A 13,951-nucleotide genomic window follows, 5' to 3' on the forward strand; every position below is an offset into this window, starting at 1 on the left:
GAATTAGAAAAACTGTTTTCCAGGCCTGGAAATGGCTTGGAATTAAGAGAATGTTTGGAAATGTTTTAAATAAATGCTGTTTTGACAATTGTTTAAATTACATTCATAAAATTCCCAAAACGTGTCATTAACATTATGCAAATACGTTATATTTAAAATCTAGTGCTGCACTGCATTACCATTGATTTTCAGTTTTCAGTCACACAAAACGAGGTGCAGGCGTGACATTTTGCTGGGAATGTTTAAATGCGAGTTAATATAGCAGACAGTTCTTATTCACAAATGCCTCGGAGGTGCACGTTTATAGGTCTGCCCTTTTTAAACTACTCAAAGTAAAATAACACGGAAAAGTCATAGAAAAGCTGTGAAAACTCATTGGTTAAAAATGTGTGGGAACCCTGTGTAAAGTTGTTTGTCCCCCTTCGGTAATCAGAACTTCTGAGAAGAAACATTTTGTAATTTCAGCTGCACGAGGCGAGCTTTTGTTTTATGAGAATTTGACAAATTAAACAACCTAAATTACAAAATGTGGCTGTCACGAGGAAAAAAACTCCAAAAGGTTACATACATGGTCTAACACACAACACAGCCTGGTGCAGCTTAGAAGAAAAATTTGCTAAATTGACACAGCCATGACAGCCGGCGACCCTTTTCCAAACCAGGATCCTGCTTCTTAAATGCACCTTAGCACAAATATCCCCATCTTCCATAGCCATAAACTATGGGTCAAAGAGAAAACTAGCACTGAATCGTGTCGGGGAAACCCGCTCCTGCACAAAGAGAGAGGTATCTGAAAGGATTTGAAGTGTGGAGGTTGAACCCTTGAGTGTGTTGTCTGTGGCGTACTGTACAGTAGTAGCTAATCAGTCTATCTATATCTATCTCTCTATCTATCTTTCTCTGTCCTAGACCAGTTTACAGTACATTAGTGACTGCACTAGGCACTCTTGGCTTACAATTTTGGATTGGATTTGTTTTATTTCCTGCAGAGGAAGTTACATTATTATTAGTTTTTCCTCTGTCAATGTTTAGATTTTTTTTATTATTATTAAGACTATAATGTTATTGATATTCACTATTGATGATAATTGCTGTAGTTTTACATAGAAGAAGGAACACTTTGTTCATCGGGTGAAAATACTAAGCTATTATACAAATCATACATTTACAGCAGCAGCCATTGTAGTAATAGTCCTCATCGCTCATTTATGCGGCGTTGGTCCTGCCAACAATTAGCATCAAGCAATTTTTTCCCAAATATTATCTCCAGCGGGTCAAACATTAAGCAAGTAATGTAAGTTTTAAAAATGGGAATTCTACAATGGCTTCAACTGTAAGTTCGTAGGCGTCGAGGGTTTATAGCTTTTTCCTCTTCTGTAAATACCAGGGGACAGTATTTAATTTGGATAGATTCAGCCAGACGGGGCACAGCAGCCAATGGTTAAACAACGTCACCAACTCAATGACTCAAAGCAACTAACAAATCAGCCAGCGTCAGACTGTCGACTCGTCTGAGTGTCAAACTCCTTTTCCAGACACTGTGAAATGTGGCAGCTGGCTGCAGACAAATCAGAGCCAGTGAATGAAGTTTGGTCATGTTTTTTTTTTTTTTTTTTTCACCGTCACCATGTTGCTTCACCTCATTCAAAATGAGAGCTGGAGAGCTTCATTTTTTAACCCAACGGCTTTAAAAAAGCATGAAAAGATGCAAGTTTTAGGATTTGTACACTTTGCAGCTGAAATTCTCTGCAAGTTTGTGGGTGTCTGTCATCATTTTAGATTAGTAGAAAGAGTTTTGTGGTGCAGCGTCAGTAAATAAAACATAATTTGCAACATTCAAACAATTATACAAAAACAAAATGTTGAAATGTTAAGATTTTAAAGGAACATTTCACTCGTAAAATTACCATTTGTACATCAGTTACTCACCATGTGTTAAGTTGATTTCGTGAAGAAAACTTTGTTTTTTGTGCGTGCTTTCACTATGAACGTAGAATCCAAAAAAGTCGAACATTCTTCATGAATTGAAGTAAATGGGGTCCACATGTAACAACAGCAATACTCTACCAAAACACCCATTTAAAAAAAACTCCTGCAGTATGATTCAAGATTACTTTATTTGTCTCTTGGGAAATTTGTCTTGAACATAGAGGCTACCACATAAAAATGATTATTGCATAAACAGCATTAAGTACATAGCATAGAAAAACAAGGTGTAGTCGAGTTGAAGTCTCCTTTATTCAGTTGTATGCACAATGCAATGTTACTTGGCCGTGCAGGAGACTTTTTGTTCTGGTGTCAGGGTTTGAAATTAGCACCAGCCACCAGACAAAAGCTAAAATCTGCAAGTTGCTAATTTAACTTTATCTTAAATTATCTTAATCTGTTGATTGGGTGGTAGATTTTGGAATCTGCCGGGTTATACTGCACTAAATAGATATTTTGATATAATTTTGCTGATGTTAAATGTTGATCCCATTTACTGAAATTTGTGAACAATGTTTGCCTTTTTAAACATACACAAATGATAATTTTACAGGTGAAGTATTCCTTTAAAATGCTGCCTGGAATCAAATTTAAGACCAAAAACTAAAATAAATGCACTCTAGTTATTTAAGGCTGTTAAACATTTAAGAAAATGACTGTCAGACACCCCTGAAACCTGCACCTAACACATGCTAATGCATTTAGAGCCTTAACTTCAGCTCATTAAAATGTCTTTAAATGGCCGTTAATTTGTCGTTGTGAGCCATTAACAACTGAAAGCGGACTATCTGAGAAGTTTGACGTTCACACATTCACTTTAACATGTCTGTGTAACAATCCCACGTGTACGTGTCACCAGGGACCATCCACTCAGGACCTTCTCTGTAGTGCTTTTATCTACTGTAAAGCTGCATTAACCCAGCGTCCAAAAAATATCAGACTTGTAACTGTGGGTGACCGAGAGCCGGTTTTAAACGGTAGCAATCGAAATTGATGTTTTTGTCCAGCTCGAAAGGCCATCGGATCAGTTCTTTGCCACACAGGATGAAAAAAAAATCACATTTTATCCAAAAAGAGCGAGTCAAATGAGTTATTATTGCACCTTATTTTTGGACTATGGACTTCATATCAAATGATGAGGCCAAAAGAAAAAAAAACACTGCCATGTTTTTATTCAGGGTCCTTATTGGCTTTCATTGTAAAAATAAAAAAAATCTTAATACTTTCAAAACTCTTAAGCTTTTAGCTTTAAGTGCTTCAGATAAAAATAGATCAAAATGTTCATATCCAGCACTCGTGCGTTGCAGGAATTTGACCAACGACATCACAACCAAGTGATGGTCAGACCAGGGCCTCATTTTGTGCGTCATCTAAGCTTATTTTTATTTAATTTTTTTCGAATAGAATAAAGTAGTTCATATCATTAAAAGGGATTTGTGAAACCAAATCCACAGCAGACATCTATTTTCATACAGTAACAAACTTTTCCTATATAAGTCGTCTTTGTACAGCTAAGCTCCCATTCCAGACCTTCCCATTTTAATACAGATACAAAGCTTCGTTTTAATCGTAAACTTTTGTACAGATCTGGTTCTCAGTTCCCCCTGAAGGATCTTTGCACTGCGGTTAAAAAAAACAGAAAAAATGCTGAAAGACGAGATCTGTCAGCTCCTTCCAGTAAGAACAACAGCATCGGAAATACAATATTTACAAAATTATTTATGGCACAAAAATTGATTGTTAAATATTCTACCTTACGTTCAATTTTGCAAAATGTAAAAACTGATTTAAAAAATATATATATATTTAGATTTATGAGCCTCCATATTCTGAAAACTCTCAGAAATTCCTCCCTTGTGCAAAGATCCTTCTCTCGGTGGGTAAATGTGAACCAGAAATAATAACTAATGCAGTCATTTATTGGTTTATTCTGCCTCTCTGTGTATATTAACAGTATGTACCAGTCCCTCTGCCTTCTTACACTCCCCTTCAGTTAGCCTACGTAAAACCTTAACCTAAGCTAACCGATCTTTTTCTCAGAGATAATGAATTTGCAAGAGAATCGAAGCATTAGCGATGCACAAGTTTTTACCGCCGAATGTTGAAATGTGAAAGTCACCTGCGGGTGAATGTAAAAGTTTCTGAAGATTTATTTTTTAGGGGTGAAAAAAAGAAGAACTTTTTTTTTTTTTTTTAATTTTTACCGACCGTATTTTATTGAATTCAGCAGTTTTCTTTGTTTTTTTGTTTTTTTTGATCGTGTGTCTGTCACATTTGCCTTTTGTATTCCAAATATAGTGTATTTGAACCTCTGTCATTGGAGTAACATGTACAACTATCAATCAAAAACAAAAAAAAAACAAGCAAAAAAAACACAAAAAAACTACGATTTGTTATGTGCAATACTTTGTAGAATATTTTCTTGCTGTTTTTTTTCCCAAGAGGTGGTACTAACCTTTGAAGTAACACGACAGCCTGTGAATTCTTAATGAAGAAAATTTGAATCTTCAGGGTCCAATTAAATTAAAAACCCGCCACAAAATGCTTTGCAGTGTGGAGCTTAACCAAACTAAACCACTATTCCATCAAAGATCTCGTGGTTTGAAATGCACTGAGAATGATACTAAAATTTTGTCACATCAAACTGAATTTCTTAGCGAATTGCTGTTTGTTTTTTTTTTTTTATTTCTGTGACAGACTGCTAAGTTGTGAGTTTGTGAGGGGTATGAAACACAGTAACACTGCCACTAAGCCCACCATCTTCCTACCTGCCTATCTGCTCCGTTGCTCAAAATCAGGCAGCGTCCCAAAAGCACCACCAAAGTTCCTCATTTCTAACCAACAACACATCAACGATATCTCCCAGATCTACAATGTAAGGCTTGTAACTGTAATTTGTTTGCTTGGACTAATCTCGGCTGCTTTTGGGAAGCCTGCCCCTCTGCAACAGAGGCAGTAAATCCAATAAAAACCAGATTGCACCATATCAAATGTGGGCTTTTCTTTTTAAACCTCGTATGCAATTTCTACATTCTGCTTATTCAGACATTTCTATCTAACTCCACTTCGCCAAACCCTGCAACCTTAGTGCTTTATCAAAAAAAAACTGAAGAACCAAACTTCATCTGCACAGGAACAGATAACCTGATTCTAAATCCCATGTTGCCTCCATCGCGTTCATATGAAAATCGCCACCATATCTGCAGGATTCAGAATCTGATTGTCTCGTTTCTGTGAAAAAGATGCAACGTTAAGACCGTACAGATGTGATTTTTGGGCTGCATAGAGGTGACACAAAATCTTTTTTTATCACTGAAGTCACTCTGTGCAAAGGAAGATAAATGGGGCTCTATTTCCCAAATGCAAAGATCATCTTTATTTTATGGTTTAAAGTTTGAAAAAGTTGTCGTCCTCACGCAGCAAACCTGTGTTGCATATCGTATTAAACCTAATTGTTTTGGGGTTTTATTGCATTTTTAGCTTTGATTCAAGTTTTGACCTGTGAGGACGAGATCCTAACAAAGACACAAAAGGCTGTAAAATCATCTTTTCTTCCTAAAAAGACGGTGATCTCAGCACCCTGGGAAATGTAGCCCCGCTCATCCTCCCCATCCTCTGTGTTACCAGACTCATACTGATCATGGTCTCCAATGACAATGCCTCTGTCTTTCCTGCATTATACTGTATGCCAGCCCTTCTTTTTTTGAGAATGTACATGGGAAAATGTTTTTTTAATTCTTGGTGAAGAAAAAAAAACATTTTTAAAAGACTTTGAAAGGTTTAATTTTTTATTTCTATGGCCAACCTGTAAGCTAGGTGAAAAAAAATGAAAAAAAAATATATGTGTTTGAACAGGTTTTACAAGGTGTAAAACTTTTTTTATTTCTTAATAAAAAATTTGTCTTCAGAAAATGAACTCATGAGTTCTAATGTGTCTGTGTGATTTATATGTGAAGGCAGAAGCGAACAATGTACATCAGTGATACTCAGCTTTCCCACCCACCTGTCAGAGGTCCGAGCTAAACAATATCCAAAAAAAGTCCTAAAATCCAGGAAATGTCCTAAAAACGAGAAATCTCCTAAATTCCTACAAATGCCCTAAAATACTACAAACACCCTAAAATTTTCGAAATGTCCTTAAATTTGAGAAATCTCCTAAAATCGTAGAAACATCCTTAAATCCGAGGATGGTCATAACTCCTAGAACCATTCTAAAATCATAGAAATGTCCTAAAATCCTAGAAACATCCTCAAATATGCAAAACGTTTTGAAATCCTAGAAACAAACAAAATGCGAGAAATCTCCTAACATCCTACAAATCTCCTAGAATTGTAGAAACATCCTAAAATCTGAGAAATGTCCTAAAATCCTGGAAACATGTATGGGGCTGCTGCGACTGGCCCCTGGCCTCCTGTCATTTTACGAAAGTGGCCCCTAAGCAAAGCAAGTTGAGTATCTCTGACATACATAAACACCTGCAGTCGAGACAACGTTTAAACACACACACACACACACACACACAAATATCATTCCATTCAAGTTCAATTTCCCAACTCGTGGGACTTATGTACCTAAATCCCCTCAACACCATAATAAACCCTAATCCTACAAAATCCTGTAATACAAGATTTAAGGTATTCAAGCCAACGCAGGAGGCTGCATTCCAACAACTTCACTGCTGCCAGCTTTCCTGAAATATGTGACAAAAACTGCTCCGTGGAAACTACAATAACAACCAAATGTAACCTGTACATAAATAAAACATGTCTTCTGGCGCCTGATTATATAGCTGTTGCTGCGAGTTATAGTGAAAAGCTTAGAAAGCAGAAGTGTGGGTTGTTTCAGAGGCTGAAATTGAGTTTGGTGCAGTTTCCACTAAGCAGTTATTAGGTGAGTTACGGGTCAAATTTGCTTGAAAAGTTGGTGTTTTAGAAGTCGCATTGAACTATTGTTCATGTAGATTATAGACTGTATCTTGTTGTTCTTGATTATTTATTTTCTGCAGTTAACATCTCCGTCTCTCATCCACACAGTGAAAACTACAGTATTATGCTGTGACTTTGAGGGTGTCGTCGTCCTGGAAACGACAGACTGTACAACAACAGTGTGAACTGAAGCGTCTGAAGAGTTTATCACCTCCGACTGTAAACCCGTGAACCTCAGGCTGGATTTGAATTGGAGTCTGTTCGTTAAGGTAAGTTGAAAACTATTAAAAATAATTATCAAAGACGTTGATAAACATGTTCCTGTAAATGTACATGGTACATGTACACTGTTACAACCCAAACTCGCATTAACCCTTTGACACCTGGATCGACATCAGTTTTCTTGTGCTGCATTCAGGTACTTTTTATAAACCTAATACAACTATAGATTGGTTTGATTTCTTTTGAAAACATGAAGAAAAGGCAATATCAATCAATCAATCAAACAATCAATCAGACATTATTTGCATAGCACATTTTATACACGCTGAACGTAACACTAAGTGCAATAAGCAAGACATGAGTAAAATGTTAAAATAAATAAATACATAAATAAAAACACTACCTGAAAACTAGTTTAAAAAAAAGAGAGATGAGCGAGAAAGGGAGAAAATATTAGATTTTTTTTGTAATAGGGGAAAAAAACTATTATTATATTGTTATATATTTAAAAGAATGTTACAGAAAATGTGTGCATGTTTTTTGCAGGTCATATTTTTTTTTTTTCATTGTTGTTTTTTTACTTTCTTTAATTGCTATTTTTCAAGTTATTTTCTTTTTTTTTGTTTGTGGTAATTTCTTATCAAGTTGTTTTTGCTTTCTTCCCATGTTTTTGAAAGAAATCAAACCAATGTGCCCAGATTTCACGGTTAAAGACAACATGCTGTCATTTAAAATAGTGATTAAAAAAAAAGACCTTCTCATTAAAGTCTCTGGGAAGAAGTGTACATTGATAAAATAATAAAAATAAAAAAATAACAAAAGGGCCTATTTGCACATTGAGAAATATTATATTTTAAATAAAGATATCTGGGAACATTTTATTGCCAAAGACGTTTTTTTTAATTTTATTTTTGTGTGTCTCGTGAGCCGCAGGTGGGCTGCTGTGATTGGCTGCGGTGGTTCCTGATTGGTGATCGGCTCCATGACAGCTCCTGAGGAGAAAACGCTGGCTGCCCTTTTGCTCCGGTTTTGCAAAAAAAATCAAAAAACTTGTGTTAGTCATTAGTCAGCACTTTTTGGGCTGAATCACCTGACGCAGAAAGCTTTGCTGTCATGGGAAATGTTTGGGTGAGTACGCTTTTTTTTTTGTTGCTCGTTGATCAACGTATTTTTACGCAGTGAAATGTTTGTGTTGGTTTCATGGAGGCGCTTCAGCCTAAATCAGCTAAATCAAGCCAACCTGCTGTTCAACAACCAAACAAAAACACAGCAAAACAGACGTCACTTTCCTAAACTGAGCGGACTAAAAACAAACAGCCTCCCAGAGAAGTCCTGTGAAAGCATTCACACACGTTAAACACGTATTTTTTCAATTTCTTTCGGGGAAAAAAGGCAAAACTTAACAAGAAATTAGTAATTATAAAACACTATTTTTTTTTAAAGATTTTTTAATAGATTTTGTTTTATTTTTTAAAAAAACATTTATAAGGTGCTTTTATAACTCTTTTACTTGATTTGTTTTTTTGTGTATTTATTTGAGGTGATTTCAGGTAATTTTCTTCTGCTTTGTACTAATTTGTTGCAAATTTTTTGGGTTATATGTATTTAAGTTTTTCATTGCCTTCTTCCAATGTTTTTTGATGGGAAATCACGCCAATCTGCTCAGGTTTCAAAGGGTTAAATTAAGCTGCAGGCTCTGAAATGATGGCAGTAAGTAGCTTGGTGGAGCTGCCGGAAACAGCTTCAGTTTGTGGAAAATTTTGACCCAAACATCCTTTTGGAAATAACTGCTCAGACATGCTGGTGATTAACAGGAGCTGGAGGCTGAACACAGACTGTTATTTTTCCTCAAAAGCTACAATCACATTTTTTAAAATTGCTTTTAAATCAAAACAACTGACTCCCATGTAAGCATGTACATGAGAGTAACTTAAAATACTAATTTAAAACACCCTGTTTATGTCTCACAGCAGGGGCATTTATAGGATTTGAAGACATTATTTTGATGTTTTATATGCACACTGCTATTTTATATATCCTGAAAATCTTTTTTTAAAAAAAACAGTAATTTTTAATTGTGATGTTAAAAGTATTGGTGCTAGTAATTAGCTCTGAGTAGAAACAATAATTTACAAATGCTTTCATTTGAAAAAAATGCATTAAACAGGGTTGAAAAAATAGTCTGTATTTTTGTTAAAGGTTGTAAATTCATTAAAGAACATTAAGACAAACACAAGTATGGACAGATTATTATATTTAGGTTTTTTTTAATCATTTTTAGGGACTGTTTGTTATTTATGAGAGGGCAGGTGCAAAAACTTGGAGGCATGTGAAATAATTCTTTAAGCACTGTGGACAGACTGTGTTTTCTATTTTGGCCTATGTGATAGGCATCCATTTTTAAATGGTTATGTATTTATCTTTCAGCCAAAAAAAAAAGAAAACATGCCTTTCAAACCCCTAGGCCCGCAGGTCTGGGTAGTAATTTTATTTTATTATTATTATTTTTTTTAAGTTGGCAATTTTTTTCCTTCAAAACCTTTTGGTGATTTTCTGTCTGTAAACATTTTTAGTGAGTTTTCTTTTTCTTTTAAAAATGTTGGTGATTTAAAAATGAATTCTTTTTTTTTTTAAATTGTGGGTATTGTTGTGGGTATTTGTTTTTTTTCTTTCTTTTTTATTTATTTTTAAAGAAAACCCATGGTCCACCTGCCAAAATTACACCATTTATTGCAGCCAGAAACTGTAAAATTGTACTGTAGCTACATCATTGTTGGATTTTAACATTTTTGACATCGACATCGTGTAGGACGAATGCTTCATGCATGTCCCCGAGTCACTCAGAGAGGCTCAAGTAAAAATATTTGTGGCTTTGGGGAGGGTACAAAAAAAACAGCTTCATCCCTCCTCTGATGAATAAAGAACAGTCCCTTAGACTGACTCTCATTTTTGAAACTATTTACATCACTGCCTCACAGTGTGTATACAGTTAAGACAAAGGGCTCTTTCAGGCACAGTAGACTATATATTCAGTCAGATCCTTGTTCCTTTTTTTGTCTTTATTAATACATTTGCCAAGAAAAGTGGAACACAAATACCACCATGATAATTATCATTATTGCTCCCATGTGACCCAGCAAAGCCCCTTCTTTTAGCGGGAACACAGAGGATGTTTGTAGCTCGAACCTGCTGCTGAATAATGCTAATTTTGCTGTTTTGTTGCAGCAGTCTGAGCTTTAAATAACTGGCACTCCAGTGAAAGAAACACAACGCTGACATTTCCATTCTGCCAGCTCCGAGAATAGACTTTGCTGCTGAGAATTTCTTTTTCCGTTTCATCTTCATGACAGCTTTTTGGCCTTCACTCAGAGAAACAAGCAAAAACAAATCTGTTGTTTTTTTTAAGAAGACTGTTTCATGATACTTTGCCCCTTTTGTTCTACAGTCAGAAATAGAACAGGAAATGAAAGGTCAAAGTAAGCAAAGGATGATGTGAAAATCAAATGTGGCCAGTTTTGATCCCAGGATGTTGTAGTTATTTGGTTCACTGTTTATCACTGTTTATGCACTTTTTTCCCGTGTACTTTTGCAGATTTTTCCTTTGTTTACTCCCAGTTGGCACGTCCAGTTCACTCCACACTGTATCCCAGTTACCAGCCAAAATACAATCTTTTTAGTCTTAAAGGTGCAGTGCACGGATACTCAACATGCTTTGCTTGGGTGGCACTTTTGCAAAATGACAGGAGGCCAGGGGACAGTAGCAGCAGTCCCATGTTTCTAGGATTTTAGGACATTTCTAGGAAGAACATAGAATTTTAGGACTTTTTAAAAAATATTTTAGGACTCTCTCTTGGATTTCAGGGCATTTCAGGGATTTCAGGATGTTTCTAGGATTTAGACTTTTTTAGGACTTTTAGGACATTTCTCAGACTTAAGTACATTTCTAGAATTTTAAGACATTTCTAGGATTTTAGGACATTTCCAGGATTTTAGGTCATTTCTAGGATCGGGGGATGTGGGGGATGGTCCACTAGCACTGTTGTTTGCACTCTGGTACTTAATGCACATTTCTAGGATTTTAGGACTTTTATAGGATTTAAGGACGTTTCTAGGAATGTATGACATAGGATTTCAGGACCTTTTTCGGGATTTAAGGATGTTTCTATGATTTGAGGACATTTGTAGGATTGCAGGATGTTTCTAGGATTGTTGGACTTTAGGACTTTTTTAGGATTTTAGGACATTAGGGGCTTAGCTAGGATCTCTGTTGGGGGGTGCAGAGATCCTCCTCTGACTTTTTCTTTGTTGTGATGCTGTTGTATGCACTCCGGTACCTAATGTATACTAAAAGTACAAAATCATTTCCAAGTGTGAATCAAATCACTTTTTTTTCTTGTTTGTTAGAATATCCCCGGGGGGGCGGCACCCAGCACCCAGCATCTCATCAGGGACCAGATTTCGCCTGCAGCCCGTAAGGTGAGTACGACTGGTCTAGCGTATAAGATTTAGCAGCATCTTGCAGTGAGGTTTTAGATTGCAACCAACTGATGTCAAGCGCATGCAAAAACATGAATGGTTCTCTGTAGACGCAGCGTTTTGTCGCTGTTATGGACTTCTGTAGAAACATGGGGGACAAAGTGGACGAGCGTCTGCTCCATTTGTAGATATTCAGGCTCATTCTATGGTAGAAACAACAATTCAAATCTTTGTTTCAGGTGATGATACATCGAGGACGTTGAACTTGCTTTGCCCCGAGGGCACTTCTGCAAAATCAGAGATGGCATCGCTGATCAGGAGTGATGTTTGCTTGTTTCAAATGTTAAATGAAACCATTGAACTAAAAGTGTCTTTCATGAAAAAAGTCATAATGTAATTTGCCATGGAAGGTCATGGTGCAACATGCAAAAAAATGCCAAAAAATGTGATAGGATAGTATGTCATAAAAGTGACAGAAAAAGTTGTAGTATAGTATGCCATGAAAGCGAATAAAAACTTCATAGACTGGTATGTTATCGAAAGTCATAGAAAAGAATTTAATTTAAAAAAAATGACAAAGACGGTATAATATGTCACAAAAAAACATGTCATTGTATAGTGTGTCATAAAAAATGCCATAGTATACTCTGTAAAAAAAATAAATAAAAATAAAATGTCGTGTGCCATGAAAAAGTCAAGGTATAGTGTGTCATAAAACATTTTTTAAAAATGCATTGCATAATCTGCTGAAAAAAATTCCTACTTTAGAAGGCTAAAAAAGTCAGTACATTATGTCAAAAAAGAGTCATGATATAGTATGCCAAAAAAGTAAGTATGTCTAAAAAAGTTCTTAGTATGTAACTTAAAAAAAAGAAAAAAATCATAGCATAACATTTTGGAAAAATCATAGCATTTTGGGTGAGCAGAATCATAGCCGAAAACATATCGAAAAAATCATAGTGTAGTATCTCAAAACATGCTAATATAGTATTTCTATATTAGCATATTAGCACGTTTTTCATCATATTATATCATGTCATTTTCAGGCATTTTTTTCGACATGCTATTTTATGATGTTTTTGGCCATTTTTTGAACATAGTATACTAAAACATGTCTTGACAAGCTATAACTTGTTGTTTTTAGCTGTTTTTTTTGACATGTCAAAAATTTGACGTTTTTTGCCATACTATACCATGGCCTTTTCAGCAATTTTTTAGACATGCTAAATTATGTTGTTTTTGGCCCTTTTTTTCCCACTTTGCATACGATGACACGTCTCTGCAAGTTATCTTAATAAATTATTATTATGTGTCATTTCTTAGGCATTTTTTTAACTTATCAAAATTTGACATTTTTGGACATACTGTAGTATGGCATTTTCGGTGATTTTTTTGACATGCTAAATTATGACATTTTAGGTCTTTTTTCCCCACTTTGCATACTATAACGCGTCTCTACAAGTTATAATATGTTGTTTTCAGGCATTTTTTTGATTTTTTCAAATTTGAAATTTTCGACATACTATATAATGGCATTTTCTGTGAATTTTTGGACATGATAAATTGTGACGCTTTTGGCCTTTTTTTCTACTTTGTATAGTATGACGCATCCCTACAAGTTATAATATGTGGTTTTCATCAGTTTTTGGGACATGACGTATTTTTTACGACATTTTTCGCCATACTATAGTATTGCATCCAGGTGTTTTTAAAGACGTGCCATGTTATGGTGTTTTTGGTTGTATGTGCAACTTTCTATGCTATGGCATGTCTTTGCACGCTATTTAAGGTGGTTTTAAACTGTTTTCAGCCGTTTTTGGGACGGGTCAAATTTTGACATTTTTGCTTTACTATAGCCTTGCATTCTCGGTCATTTTTTCGACATGCCAAATTTTTATGTTTTTTGCCCTTTTTGCAACTTTCTATGATATGGCATGTGTCGATAGGCTATTGTATACAGTTTAATGCGGTTTTCAGCTGTTTTTGGGATGCGTCAAACTTTGACATTTTTGCCTTACTATAGCCTTGTATTTTTTGTCATTTTATCGACCTTTCAAATTATGATGTTTTTGGACCATTTTGCGACTTTCTATGCATTGGGGTGGTTTGGAATGGCATGTGTCGATAGGCTATTGTATACAGTTTAATGCGGTTTTCAGCTGTTTTTGGGATGGGTCAAATTTTGACATTTTTGCCTTAGTATAGCCTTGCTTTTTTTGTCATTTTTTCGACCTTTCAAATCATCATGTTTTTGGACCATTTTGCAACTTTCTATGCAATGGCGTGTTTTGGAAGGCTATTTTATGCAGTTTAATGTGGTTTTAAGCTGTTTATGGGACAG

The 13,951-nt window shown here is 35.5% G+C and overlaps 1 long non-coding RNA gene across 1 annotated transcript; it reads left to right on the forward strand.

Annotated features, from left to right (window-relative positions):
* The first annotated feature begins 8,118 nt into the window (after nt 1–8,118).
* Nucleotides 8,119–12,217, forward strand: LOC121949236. Its single transcript, XR_006106219.1, has 3 exons — nt 8,119–8,262; nt 11,539–11,610; nt 11,850–12,217. It is a non-coding gene; the product is annotated as an uncharacterized LOC121949236 (long non-coding RNA).
* Nucleotides 12,218–13,951: the final 1,734 nt, after the last annotated feature.

Source organism: Plectropomus leopardus, chromosome 2, assembly GCF_008729295.1.
Source record: "Plectropomus leopardus isolate mb chromosome 2, YSFRI_Pleo_2.0, whole genome shotgun sequence".
NCBI classification, from domain to species: Eukaryota; Metazoa; Chordata; class Actinopteri; order Perciformes; family Serranidae; genus Plectropomus; species Plectropomus leopardus.